Source organism: Pinus tabuliformis, chromosome 2_2, assembly GCF_031772625.1.
Source record: "Pinus tabuliformis cultivar Carrire ecotype Pingquan chromosome 2_2, CPIR1, whole genome shotgun sequence".
Classification (NCBI taxonomy): Eukaryota; Viridiplantae; Streptophyta; class Pinopsida; order Pinales; family Pinaceae; genus Pinus; species Pinus tabuliformis.
The window spans coordinates 217,878,623-217,892,985 of record NC_142300.1 but is presented as its reverse complement, the minus strand read 5'-3'; the positions used below and the strand labels follow the sequence as shown (position 1 = coordinate 217,892,985).

The 14,363-nt window shown below is 33.5% G+C and overlaps 1 pseudogene; it reads left to right on the top strand.

Annotated features, from left to right (window-relative positions):
- The first annotated feature begins 910 nt into the window (after nucleotides 1-910).
- Nucleotides 911-12,464, top strand: LOC149192095 (uncharacterized; annotated as a pseudogene).
- Nucleotides 12,465-14,363: the final 1,899 nt, after the last annotated feature.

Here is a 14,363-nt window from a genome sequence, read left to right as displayed (position 1 = left end):
CCTTGGGTTTGACAAGCATTTCATTTATTATTTGTTTTCCAAAGTTCAAATATCTTGAGATTATTCTATTGGATCCCAGACCTTCGGTACTATGGTTCCTTGTCAAAGTTATACAATTGACTCTCAATGTTTGTGAATATTTCTTTTGTGTTTTTGTTTCATTAAAGTGCTAATAGTTTGGTATCATCATTGTCAACAACCTCTTGGCAAAAAAATTGTTAGTAGATAACATTAATCGTATCAGAACAATCCATATCAGGGTTTTAATAAAATATTCATCCAATATAGTTCAAGCTCAAAATCTTGATATCGGTTGATTGTTGATATGCTAACCTACCAATATAAAAGAACTGTTATACGATAAAATATTGATTTGTCGATATCAAATATGTGTTAGCAGTGGGTCATAATGCAAGGTCATATGCACTTTGGTTTTTTAGTGCTTAGGTGCTAAAGTTAAAATAACAATTAGGTGTTTGTGTGGGTTATAATGTTAAGTACTTAATAACATTTGAGCTATGTTTAGAGCAACTGAAAAATAATCCATTGTAGAACAAAGGAAACCAATAGTGAGAAGTTTGAAATTGTCAAAAGAGAAGTGTGTTAGTCTAATTCCATCATCAATTTCGTATCAGAGAAAACACGCTCTTTGAAGAAATAAGAAATGGCACACAAGCAGAGAGGAGAAGGAATATGTTGACGGAAGCTTGTAGCAAATGCAGTGCTACTATATGAGATGAGGCACCTTTGAATGAGGTTGGAGGCCATGATAACTTCTTAAAGAAAGGAAGTCAAAATAGGAGATGTTAGTGAAAAGGAAGAAGACACTTTTGATGAAGGAGGAGGAGGTGAGGAAACAACATATGTGAGAAAGATGAGAGTTATTTTTGGAGTAAGTTCCAAACCTAAGATGGAGGTACCCATATATGAGGATAGTTTAATTGTTGAGAAGTTGGTGGAGTGGATTAATTATATTGACAAGTACTTCGATTATGAAGATGTGGATGAAGAAAAAAGAGTGAAGTATGTAGTGACAAGGTTGAAAGGTTATTCATACCTATAATGGGATGAACTATAAGCAGGCGGGAAGAGGAAAGAAAATTTCAAGATCAAGGGTTAGGAAAGAAAGGTTGCTAAATTCAGAGGTAAATTCCTACCTAAATATTATCATTTAAATATTTCTAAGCAATTTCATAATCTTAGATAGAAATCTATTTCAATATACGAATATATTGAATTCTTTTACAAATTAAACATTAGAGTTGATCATATTGAAGAAGACGCCAAAATGATTGCTAGGTATATACAAGGATTGAAGTATGAGATTAGTATCTTGTCCCAGAGAATAGATGAAGATGCACATCGAGTTGGTTTAAAGGCACAAGAGAAGTTAGCTAGAAAACATAGTCAAAACAATAGATCAAGGAGTCCTACAAGAGGAGGAGGACAACATAGTAGTAGAGGGAGACTTCAATCCCAAGAGAGGAAGGGGGAAGCTCAATTCAATCAAGCCAATCACTGAGAGGATGTGAAATTATAGGAAGATGATATCCTTTAAGAGGTAGAGGCAGAGTTTGTTATTGACATTTCTTCTTAATAGGGAAAATGATCAACCTCATATGGTCTATTTCTAGAATCCCTCTATGTTTTTAAAGAGGTGATTCTCCTCTATTTAAATACACTTATATATAAAATTTAAATAGAAAGATTAAGCATTCAACTCAAGCATCTGTGAGTGGACTAGGCGTTCTTAGAAAAGAAATAAAATAATGAAATAAATTAAATTCTCATGATTTCATTCCACATTGTCATCCATAAGCATATGCAAGGAAACATATATGAAGAAAATTCAATAGATGGAAATATAAAGCATTGGTCAACATATTCATATAATTATAAAATGATGTCATGCATTTGGAAGCACAAGAGAATATGAAAATATCTATGATATTCTTACTTCTTAATTAAGAGGAAAATTAATATATGAAGTTGAAGTTTCAAATAGAGTTAAGTGTCTAAAGCATAGTCACAAAATCATGTTACTTAATCATAAAAAAAAAATGCAATTTCCCCCTAGTGAGACTGGGATTGGGATCTCATGGACCAATAGTAATGATACAAGGTACTTGGAAGAAAAAGAGAGGAAATGCAACTAGGGATTTGTTTTAGAAAACATGCAACAATTCATTAAAGTGGGATTAATCCAAGACTGATAAGATATAAGGGTAATTACTTCAAAAGAAAAATAAAACTAAAAAAATTGCAAAAGGATCAAATGTGGAATGATTCCTATCATTGTTGAAAAAGTGTTTTCTTTATATGGTTGCAAGAAAGATCATTATCCCAACTACTTGAGAAATTATCGAGGATTAATGATTTCTTGTAATGACTAGTGTAACTATTCTTCAATATATTCTTTCATGGGAGGAACCATGATCTCTTTCTTTACCCGTAACTCAAAGATATTTTCCTCAATTTCTTGTGCGTCTTATCGTAGTTTTCTGGCCGTAGATAATTGTTACTCATTGTCATTAAAAAAGTAACCAACCACTTTTTAATATGGGCCTATGTAAACTCTGTTAAGTTGTTGAATTCAGAAACCAATGTTGTTTTAACACCCTCTAATTCTTCTTTTAATATATCTTGAGAAATCATCATGAAATCTCTATTTCTTGTAGCAATCAGGTGATGTCATCTATGATAGAAATTGTCACATGGTTGAAAACAATGGGAAAGTTTTTGTAGCATCATCTCCTAGAGATATGCAAACTGACGTGCAATCCCAACAGTAGCCTGAACAAGAAGTGAACAAGCAGAAAAGACAATGTGACTTGATAGGGACAAGGGTAAAATTGAAAGCTCAAGAATGCTCCATTTTCTTAATGCTAAGCAAGTTGTAGAGTTGAGGCTTCTGTGATCCATAACAAGTTTATGATAGATTTTTTGGCGAAAATCACATGAGAAACTATTTGTCAACGCGTTTCGACCATTCTTTCTTTTCGCTTCAAACTCTCTACAACCCAACTTGTTCTTGTTTACCTCTTTTTTTTCTGATCGTCCAAGGGCCATATCGTCCAAGGGCCATACATTGCACTCCATTCATTTTTCATTTTTATCGAAAACTCCAACGATTTATAATTATATCAAAGTAATAACTTGTGATATACATTGGTGGCAATTTCTTTTGGAGTTTAATGATTCAAAAAATTGTAATTGTTTTTTTAATAAAAGGGCAACGGAAATTAATCCCGAGATCTTTTGCTAAACAATCTAGAATCGAAACAAAAATATTGTTGAAGCAATCATATTCAGTTTGCCCTAGAAAATCGGATCTTCCCACCGCCTTATCATTCAACAAATTGGTGTTAACCACAAATTATATTTCATTCCAAAGGCCAAAGGAATAAGCGGATTGACAACTCTGTGAGAGAATACAAGGCCGATGCTCATTTTATTATGGAATTGGGTTTTTATTTTATTTTTTATTAAATGTAATGGGCTTGCGATGTATGGTTTTAGTTTTTATTTGTTTCTCACTTCCTGTTGTTTTATTATATGAGTCCTTGGTTTGCTTTCTATTGAGGTGAATGCTTGTTTTATTTTATCTGTTTTGTTGGTATTGTATTATGTTTTTTTGTTTTTTAATTGTTTTGTTTTAAATGTTTTATTTTTTCATGGTTTATTATTATTGTTTTTGTTTGTATTGTTTTATGTTTTGTTTTGTATTTCGTTTTTAATTGTTATTTATTTATTTTTATGTTTGTGTTTTGTTTTGTTGTGTTTTGTTTTTAATTATATGAGTTTTATTTTGTTTTTAAATCGCTGTTTGAATTTTTTATTTTTATTTTAGAATTATATGTGTGTTTTGTGTTTGTCATTAAAATAGTAAAAAAAAATTAGTAATTTGGAGAGTTAAGGAATTTTTTTTTTAAAGAAAACTTATTCTAGAAATTTGAGAGAAAATTAACTAAAAGTTGGAGACCAAAATTTAAACAAATTTTTAAAATAAGTACTGAATTTAGATCTCTAGATTTATGAATTTTTATTACCAAATTTCAAACCTAACTTATCCAAATTTTCTTTTTTGATCTTCAAGGTCACACAAGGCATAAGAAGAGAGCATACCCAAGATTTTCATTAATCGTTTTTCTTCATAAAATAAATGTGAAGAATCGAATCCACACTTGAAATTATCACTCTTTAATCTTTGTTTGTGCTCCTTGTTCACAATCATTTGTTTTATTGCATTTTTCCTGCAAGGAGTAGTAAATGGGTGGCTCTTTAATCTTAGTTTGTACTCCTTGTTCACAATCATTTGTTTTATTGCAATTTACTGCCAAGGGTTAGTAAATGGGTGGCTCTTACTGCATTACAAAATTGTAAATTTATCCTAAAAATCACAAAACTTGAGTTTATTTATTAGTTTTATTCTATTAAAGAAATGAAACATTCTCTTAAGTATAAGAGAATTTCCAATGCATCTATTTGCATAACAAGATCATGAGTAAACTCATATCCAAATTTGAAAAATAAACCCTAGTGAATTCTTGGACATAATCATGAAGATTTGATATTAAAAATTGTAGCCTAATGACTAATTGAGACCAAATTTGAATATGATCTTTAGGTTTTTGATCTTCTTCAATTGTCATAGCACAAAGCTCTTTAGATCTTGTTTGTTGCAATTGGATTTTTATTGTGTTTTATTTTTTATTTTTTAGTGAATGGGGTTTTTTTTTTTAATTTGTGTTCCATTTCTATGTTTTCTATATGAGAATAAACTTAAATGAAAATGCCTAAATGCAATAACCCTAAATAAAAATGATCCTAAATGAAAATGCTTCCTAAACAATCCTCCTAACTAGCTTACATCTAAGTTTGCTTCCTTGACAACAACACCAAAATGTTGGTCTAATTTATTGAGGTGAATTAAAGCATTCATTTATTTATCAATCCGGGTTGGTATACTTAGAAGCAAACCAAAATATAAGGAATCTTAGATTAAACTAATGTAGAAAGTAGTTGTTTAGATGCAAATAATGGAAATGCATATTACAAATCTAAACTATTTTGAAAAGAAAATATTCGGATCTATTTTATGAAAGCATAAAAATTACTTTAAAAGATAGAGAAGAGTCTCTTGTTCAAAAGTCATGTTTTGTCCTTCTACAATCTTTCTATAATAACATTGTCAAACAGCTAAGAAAGCAGGAAAGAAAGCATATAAATGAAACCAAGTAAATATTATTTTCAATTCAGTTCTTAGCTCATGGAGAAGAGTCTGCTAACTTAGGAGATCCTCGTTGTCCTTCTCACATAAAAAATAGGTACTGAAAGGAAATTAATCTTCACATAAATTTAATCTAGAAAGCATATAAGAAAGTAAATCTTGTTTCAGTTCAATCTAGCTCATGGAGAAGAGGCTCTTAACATAGGAGGTCATGGTTGTCCTTCTTACATAAAAACTAGCTACTGAAAGGAAATCAATATTCACATAACAAAACACACTTGCAGAAAGTAAATCACACCTGCATGAAATGAAATAACAAAAATTAAACTATGTTACATATGTATGCGAATTGTGGTTGATGGGGATCTGTCCATTCCTCAATGAGCACTCATGAATAACTATCACTCCTTAAGAATCAAGCAACATTCATAACTCATAATTGCAATAAAATGATATTATTCATGTTGAATGAACAATCATAAATATGATGCTAATGAATAACTGATAATTGTTAGCTTCCTTTGAAGGATGCTCCTCCTATTTATACATGAATTAGGGATATCTACTCAATAAATGTATATCCCTTAAATATCTACTAGATCCATATGTGTCTCAACTTATCCCTAAATACTAGATACAAATCCCATGACTCATAAAGATATCCATGATATTTCTCCTTGGAATATGGCCCTCTTGAGTTGAAATTCGAATTTGATTTTGGGGGGCCACATAAGGGTGCCTTGGAAGCCTCCAAATGATTTACACATGTCATCAAACTCAAGCCACTTTTAGATATAAGCAAATACATGTTATTTATCTAACTTTTAATCATAAATTCACTCTAAATACATGAAATTAATAACTTTGAAAAATGTAAATGTGAACTCATGCAGTAGGGTTATCTAATGATAATGTGATGGAATGAGGTGACAAAATGAGGATAAAGGTGAAAAATAGAATGAAAGTGAATGTTAATTTTGGCGGCCCAAAAACAGTCCACCTGCTGCCCAGTGCCTCGCTCAGCCCGGAAACTGCACAAACATGTCCTGCGTGACTGTCTCCAAGATCTGCGCAGTTCTGACCAGTAGGCTCCCGCAGTATGATCCCGACCTCCTCTGGAAATCTGCATAGTTTTTACTACCAGTGCTTCCTGCTGCCTGCACTACCTTCCCCAAAAAAGTTGTGCAATTCTTCCTCCCAGCTAAGCCAAATCCTGCAAATGTCACTGTTGTCCTGGACTGCTCAACCCAGCCTCTCAGTGCCCTCTGTGTAGTTTTTCCTGATAGTGCCCCGAAGCCTTGCATCCCATCTTGACATGTTCTTTGTGTTGCTTCAGAGCCTTGTCCTCTCTCCCAGTCACCTACACCCGGAAATGAAAGGCAATGCATCATGGTAGACTAGGGAATTTCTAGATTTGATGTCGTCTCGTCATGAGTGATTGCAGAAACATGTACATGGATGAGACATGGCGCGATGATGAACACGATGAACAACGAGCGTATGCTAGAATACTTGCTCGTTGTTGGAGGAACACGCGAAGCATACCAAGTAGCAAGTGAAGGAGACAGATGCGCATGCATGAAACATCAAGCAAACACCAAGACCATTAAAGACAGATCACTTTCTAGAGAGAGCTTGTTTGATTGATATCTCTTTGATAGACTCTGTATATGAGTACAATGATTGTGATATACTAGTTGTTTGATGATGATATTGCATCATGTATGTGGATTCTCCACGTTTCATGTACTTTGATCAAAATTATGGAGGTTATCCTTATGTCAAGTACATTGAGCGGAATTAGGGAGAATTGGTTGATAGATTTGATGGCATCACAGACAAACATTCTTCATGTGTCATTTACTCTTATTGTAATTAAGGTTTTTAATCTTGTATCAAGTACATTGGCTAGAATTATGAAGAATAGTTTGATGGACATACATTCTCTTTGTGCCAAGTACTGTGATCAAAATTAGGGATATTATCCCTATATCAAGTATTGTGACCGAAATTAGGGAGAATGGTCTCATGGAGTCTACTCGAAAGAGTGTATAAGAGTGAGTTCCTTTTCAACATCAGGCTCGATTACTCATTGAGTGAGCCCATATAGAATCATGGCCTACAATGAGGCCTATGGATTGAGGATGTGGATGTAATTAGGGTTTGACCATGGTGATTGCAGCCCTATTGTGTAAGGACATGGATGTCCTTTAGGGTTTAATCATGGTGATGGAAACCCTGTGGTGTGAGGATGTGGATGTCCTCTAGGGTTTGGGCAACCCTGTGAAGTTAGAATTTGGATGTTCCCTAAGGTTTGACCATGGTGATGGAAAACCTGTACTAGTCCATATGCCATGAGCTTGAGTCATCAGCCAAATCATGGTGACTATTGTTGTACCATAAGCTAGGTGTGCTAGAGTAGATGATGGTACCTAATGCATATTGATGTTGTCTATAGGCTAGGTGTGCAACCTTGGATGATTGTACCTAGTCAATATTGATGATGTACCATAGGTTATGTGTACTAACCTAGATTATGGTACCTAGTACCATAGGTTAGATCTGCTAACTTGGATAATGGTACTGAGTGGATGCTATGATTGATATAGGTCAAGTTTTTTGACCTGGATGATTATGATGTTGATTATGTGAGTTGTGAAACCTTCTTCTTAAAGATTTTTTTCAACAAAGAAATACATCTAAGGAAGTCAAAGTGAATACCTCCATAGCTAAGAGGGAGTGTTGATTTTTGGGTAGCTACGGGAAGTATTCACCAACTGCAAAAGTTAAAATCAAAAGAAAGAAATTAAAATTAAAGGAAAGAAAAATAAAGTTAATTTTAAATTGATTTTACAAAGAGACGTGTCTCTTTGGGGAAACCTAGTATCACTATAAAAAGACACTCGATACAATCATAATAGACACATCACTCACACATGTGGAAGCAAGTTTAAGGAAGAGACAAAAGTTTTCTAAGAAGTTGAAATTTATGTGTAATTACTTAATTATGTTCATATATCATTGGAAGTAATAACGAGATGTAGAAATTTGTGCTTGTCTATTTAGCACTAGAAAATCAACAAACAATATTGCTAACTTTCTTCTATATCTCCCTCACTTGAGGTTGCCCCTTTGAGGTGGAGGTGCTCTTCTACGAATGTTGAGGAGTGGAACCATGGCTTGTAATTGAGTGCCTGTATTGTTCCTTTGAAAAGTTGGTGTTAAACAAGGCACTAGCATCTTCATGAAAAGATTGTGAACTATCAGGCTAGATGTGATTATCTCCAACACCTTCAACTTGATTTACTTGAAATTTAATATCATAGACAATAGAATTAAGATGAAGAGAAAATATAAATTGAGGGTCAAAAACTTTTATTTCTTCCAACTCATCCAACTTGAATACATCTAGGTGGGTCACATACTCATCAATTCCAAAAATGTATTTGAATTTAAGACTTATCAGCGTAATTCATAGAAGTATGAATTAATTCTTCCTCTTTTAATTAAAAAGGTGATCCCTTGACTTATATTGTCAATAAAATTCTGATAAGTAATAATTTGTCAAAAAAATATATTGGAAGCATTAACGAATGTCCTTCAAGTCCATATAATATGATATAAGAAAATTGTTCTTTCATTTGAAATACCCCTTTTCCTTCCAAGATAGATAGAGTTTCTCGAGATCATCTTTTAGCAAGAAAACTAAAAAACATTAATATACAACTTGACAAGAAGGAATTTTGTACAAAATAAAAATGAAATGGAGACAGGTATCTCCAAAGGAACAAGTACCATAATTGAACAAGGTCATTATCAAAATTGTAGGGCCACATTCTTAAAAGGACTTTGAAGATTCTACAATAGATAATGGCACAAACCAAGTATGAACTCATGAAAACCATTTTTTGATTGTTTGAAATTTCTTGGTTGATAGAAAATTTCTACAGAAATGGCATGAGCCTAGTCAAATGCCTCTCCTTCATGCACACAATAATGTAAAACACATAAAAAACATTTAGGAATATTCTCTAGTGATCTGATTCCAAAAACTTGAGCAAATAACCAAGAAATTTCTTTGTATGTGCTAGTAATCGTGCATACCTAAATTTTATTGGCATTCACCATCTCTCTGGTAGGGTTCTTCTGAAATTGTTTTAGTAGGGTCTTCCATCCATTGAAATTTTCCAAAAAGGAATCAACTTTAACTACCTTGAAAATTCAATTAGCTTCTGGTAACCTGCACATTTTCTTAAAGACACTTGGAGTAAGAGGAATAAGGGTGCTAGAATAATAATCAAGAAATATGTGTTGTTTTCTCTGGTTGAATCGCTTTGCACACCAAGAAATTAGTCGAAAAATCAAAAACCTTGGTCACACACCCAACATGCATAATTTTTGAAATCCAGTATGTGTTGTTATTATTTTGTTTTGTACCAAGGCTTCAATACCAACTATAATCAGTCAACCACTAAAAATATAAATCTTGTCATCCTAGAGAGTTGAGGGTGTCTTCATAAAAAGCTTATGTTGTTTTATTTGTCATGTCTGGTTTATACGTATCAACACATGTTAACTGAGTGAATGATCATAAGTGGATAATCTAAAATGTTTTATTTAATAAGTATAATATTTATTTTGGATGAATATATTCGTGCAAAATACATGGCTCATAAATGAAAGGTAGTGTTGTGATTCATAAAGGTAGCGAACTATTAATGAAAGATACATCATATTTAAGCCGAAATCTTTTTATGGTGAGGCTTTGCCTCATGACATTGTAGCTAGATTCATCGGTCACCACGTAATCTAGATATAATGTCCCACCTTCTCTGTCTGGCTACAAGTGCTCGGATCTTGCTTGATTCTCAGTGTTTTGGGTGCTCCTTTAGCCCCTGTGCCTATTAGTGGTGATCCTCTTCCTCATCTGAGTATTAAAAACACTCACATTGTAAGAAATCTTGGGATTTTTTTCATTCGCTTTGCCCAAGTCATTTTCACATTTATTCTATTTCCAACCCCCGTCTTTGCTCTAGAACATCATGTAAATTAGCCCATTTGGTATCTTGAAAAATTGTTTGGCACTTATTATCTTGATCAAACATGCTATGGGTTGAGGTTTATAGTGGAGAATGATGGTAATAATTTATGAAGATAGATTAAAGTAGGAGTATAAGACAGTAAAATAGGTTTTCATAAATAAGGAGTTAATGTTGAGGCACCGGAGTTGATTTTATTTTGAGGTGAATCACGGGGTTTGCCCTAATTCCATGCATAATAGACACCCGCCTACTCATGGTGAGAGGTCTTTAGCTGCAACTAAGGTTGAAAGCCAAAGGGGTTGGGTGGCTATGCCCTTGCAAAGGGATCGATATGCCAAATCTAACATGATTCCTAAGGTTGGGACCTAAACATTACTCACCCTTTACCGTTAGTATTGTTTCAAAAAATATGTAGGAGGGTTTGATATCTGGTTGGGGAAAGAAGTGATTTTTATAAATGTCATTGAGTTTGAGATTTCTCACATTATTTATTTGGATTGTGATACATGTGGAGAGATATAGTCTGGAAACATGTGATTTAATGTCCAAGTACATGAGTTTGATGTTTCTTTTCTCCTTGCTCTCTGAAGTTTGGTTGAACTATTTTGTTGAAAACCATTATTAATTATGCAGGAAACCTCATCTACCCAATATATCTTGCAACAATATATAGCAGCCTCTGGAGGTTCTAAGTATCAAATCTCAATCTAGAATGCATATGTTATGGGAAAGGCGAATATGCTGGCATCCAAATATGAAACAACTACAAAAGTAACAAAGAATCATAATTCCTCTAGATCAGCAGAGACTGGTGGCTTTGTATTATGTCAGATGATGCCTGATATGTGGTATGTGGATCTCACAATTGGAGGCAGCAAAGTGCATGAAAGGAACAAAGGGAAGCCAGTTTGGAGACACACATCATGGCTTGGTGCTCATGCTGCAAAAGGACCTATTAGGCCTTTGCATAGGGATCTTCAGGTCCAAATACTAGGCCTATCTTTTCTTTACTTTGAATTTATTCTTAATATATATATTTCAATTTATTGGTGTTTGCACTAGAGGAATACATCTAAATATTACTTTAATTCAAGTACATTTCAGGGGGTTTATGTAATTGTTCTCAATTTTCCTCCTTTTAATAGATTCAGTTTTTTCACTCATGCCATATTTGATTTTATGTTATGATCTATTTCTTTAATTTTTGAAAACTCTTAGGTATGTGATAAAACTTGTGTTTCTTGTTGGCATTTTGATAGGAATGTTATTTCTACAACCTTACCAAAATATAACATGATGGATCATGTGTTTAATATGTCCTATATGTGTAGGATATCTGGAATACCTGTTTGATAGTTTTAGTGAAATTGCGCACTACCTATTACCAAATTTTAGTTTTCTTAGTGTTCAATTTTATCAGTTTTTCATCACCCAATTACCAAACCCTACATTCATACTTAGTTCTTGATAAAGTACAAAATCCACATTTTTCTGAATTTAGAAGTAATATTTCTTCTTTATTTCTAGTTTGATTTAATAAATTTTGTGGTGTTCAAGTCCTGAAATCTGGTGTTTGGTTCAAGGCTTGGATCCAAGAACCACGCAACCATGTTTTTCAATGCTAGATGCATTGGAGAGAAGAAAAAAATGGGGATGACTGCTTTGTTCTTAAGATTTGTGTCGATCCATCAACCTTAAAGCCTAGAAGTGATGACCCTGCTGAGATTGTCAGACATGTTCTCTTTGGCTATTTTAGGCAGAGAACTGGGCTTTTTGTCCATATGGAAGATTCTTATCTCACACAAATTCAATCTATTGGAGGTGATGTTTTTTATTGGGAGACAACAATAAACTTAGTGCATGATGATTACAGACTTGTAGAGGGAATGGTTATAGATCATTCTAGCCATTATGTTGTCACTCTCTTCAAATTCGGAAAAAAAACAATGAGCCACACCAAAACCCAGATGGAAGAGGCTTGGATTATAGAGGAAGTTGCATTCAATGTGCCTGGATTGTCCTTGGATTGCTTTATCCCTCCAACAAACATAATGAGTGTTTTTGTCAGTGAAGCCCGTGAGTTTCCTCAAGAAAAAGGCAAATCCATGGCTAGGAGCAACCGCAATAAGGTGACTGCATTGGAGAAACCTCAAGGAAAGGGTGATAACATCATTTGGAGAGTAGAATTCTGACATTACTCTATACTCAGTTTAACAAAAACTAATTTGTGATTCCAGTGTTCTATTGAGACATTAACACTATTTTTTTCCAAATATGACTTTCAAGACCTTTCAAGTTGCCTCTAGGAGCCTCATGAGTTAACATGCAGATAATAAACCTTCGCAGATTGTGTCTCAGGGTTGGGGAATGTTTGTACGTTGAATGTGGAAACTATGGATGATTATGTGGGCGAGATGTTGAACTCTTTTAAGCAGTGTACAATATCTGAGACATACAACTCTTTGTTTACTCACACCTAATCCTATATGGAAGGAAATTGGTAATGTTGACATGAATGTCCACATCAACAAATAACTGTGCTGCCCACATTTTTCAAATTTTTTGAGGGTGTGTATGTTTGTTAAGCAGGCTTTCCATTTCTCAAAATTTTTGTGAGTTTTATCTTTCCTTCAGGTTATGGACCAGTTTGTGCAGTTTAGTTAGTTCCTCTCCTTGAGAATAAATCTCAATGACCAGAAAGAATGAATGTGGGTGAGTTTTGACATGCGACCATATGGAAGTGTCTTGATTGGCATGGGGGCTTCAACAAAGCAGTGCCCAAGCATGGTTGTTGAAATTTGGATCGCAGTGTTTATTGGAAATGTCTAAAAATATTGTGTAAAAAATATCAGACTTGTTTTTTGAATTCCTTAATTTTGATTTGGACTAGTCATATTTAAAAAAAAAATAGTTGTATAAAAGTCGTTATTTGTCTCTAGTTGTCTTGTAACATAGGATCCATTGCCTATGTTTTAGTAATGATGATGTCTAATATTCTCTTTTATACGGGGCCTCCATAAAGAAAGTGTAAAATTCACTCTTCAAATCAGAATATAGTGGTTTCTCTTATAGTTAGGCATTGCAAGCCAAAGAGGCAAATAAATCGAAACATGATGATCTCAAACTGCAATTTATAAAATTAAGATTTGCAAAATAATCCTATGTATTCTTATCTATAAAAGACACTGCAAGTTTTATAAAATTGAAGATTTTTGTCAAAAAAAATCTTAAACATCATTGTGATTATTATACTTTCTACTTTAGCATGATATTTTTATATTATATTTGTTATCTTCTCCATGAGATGCGCAAAAAGTAATCGAGATTTTGTAAAAACATAACATGTTGATTGCACCAGTCTTTAACGTGATGTGCGATGTTAGATTTTCTTCTCTAATTTGGGTTCCATTGGATGTCACTATCTAAATTTAGCTTTCGACTTTCAACTAGCAAACCTGAAGGAAAACTGCCTTTAGTTGGCACATTAAAGTTTTCATATGTCACTCTTTCGACCTCCTTTTTTTGTATCTTTGACAAAAATTTACCTAATTGAGTTTTGGATTCAAGTGTTATGTACCCACTAATTTGACTACCACTAGAATTTTGTTGTCTTTATTTTCTGTAAGAAGTTACGAGCTCTGTTATTGTCTTTTCTACAAGAAGTTGAGAAGTCAAATGTGTGATCAACAAAAGATTAAATAGAAAATGTCAGACCTGATGTTAGGTCCTTGTACCACTAGTGTAACCCCTTATTGTTATTAGTGCAACCCCATTATTATATTGTTGTGCCCTTGTAGTCCTGATATTGTTATTATTGTACCCCATAGAAGCCAACTATTATTATTGTTGTGCCCTTACATTATTATTGTTATATCGACTTTAATTATATTATGACCCCTTAGACTCCTATATATAGAAAGGAGGCCTTGTCATTTGTATCATCCAAGAATTGTTCATTTGTGTAATGTAAAGGAGGTTTCCCCCTCGAGGAGGCTGATTTCTAAGTCGTTGATCTATCTTTTCTATCTTTTTGTGAAATGATTTCATAACATTTGGTATCAGAGCTTTGGATTCTAGGGTTTCAATTCTCT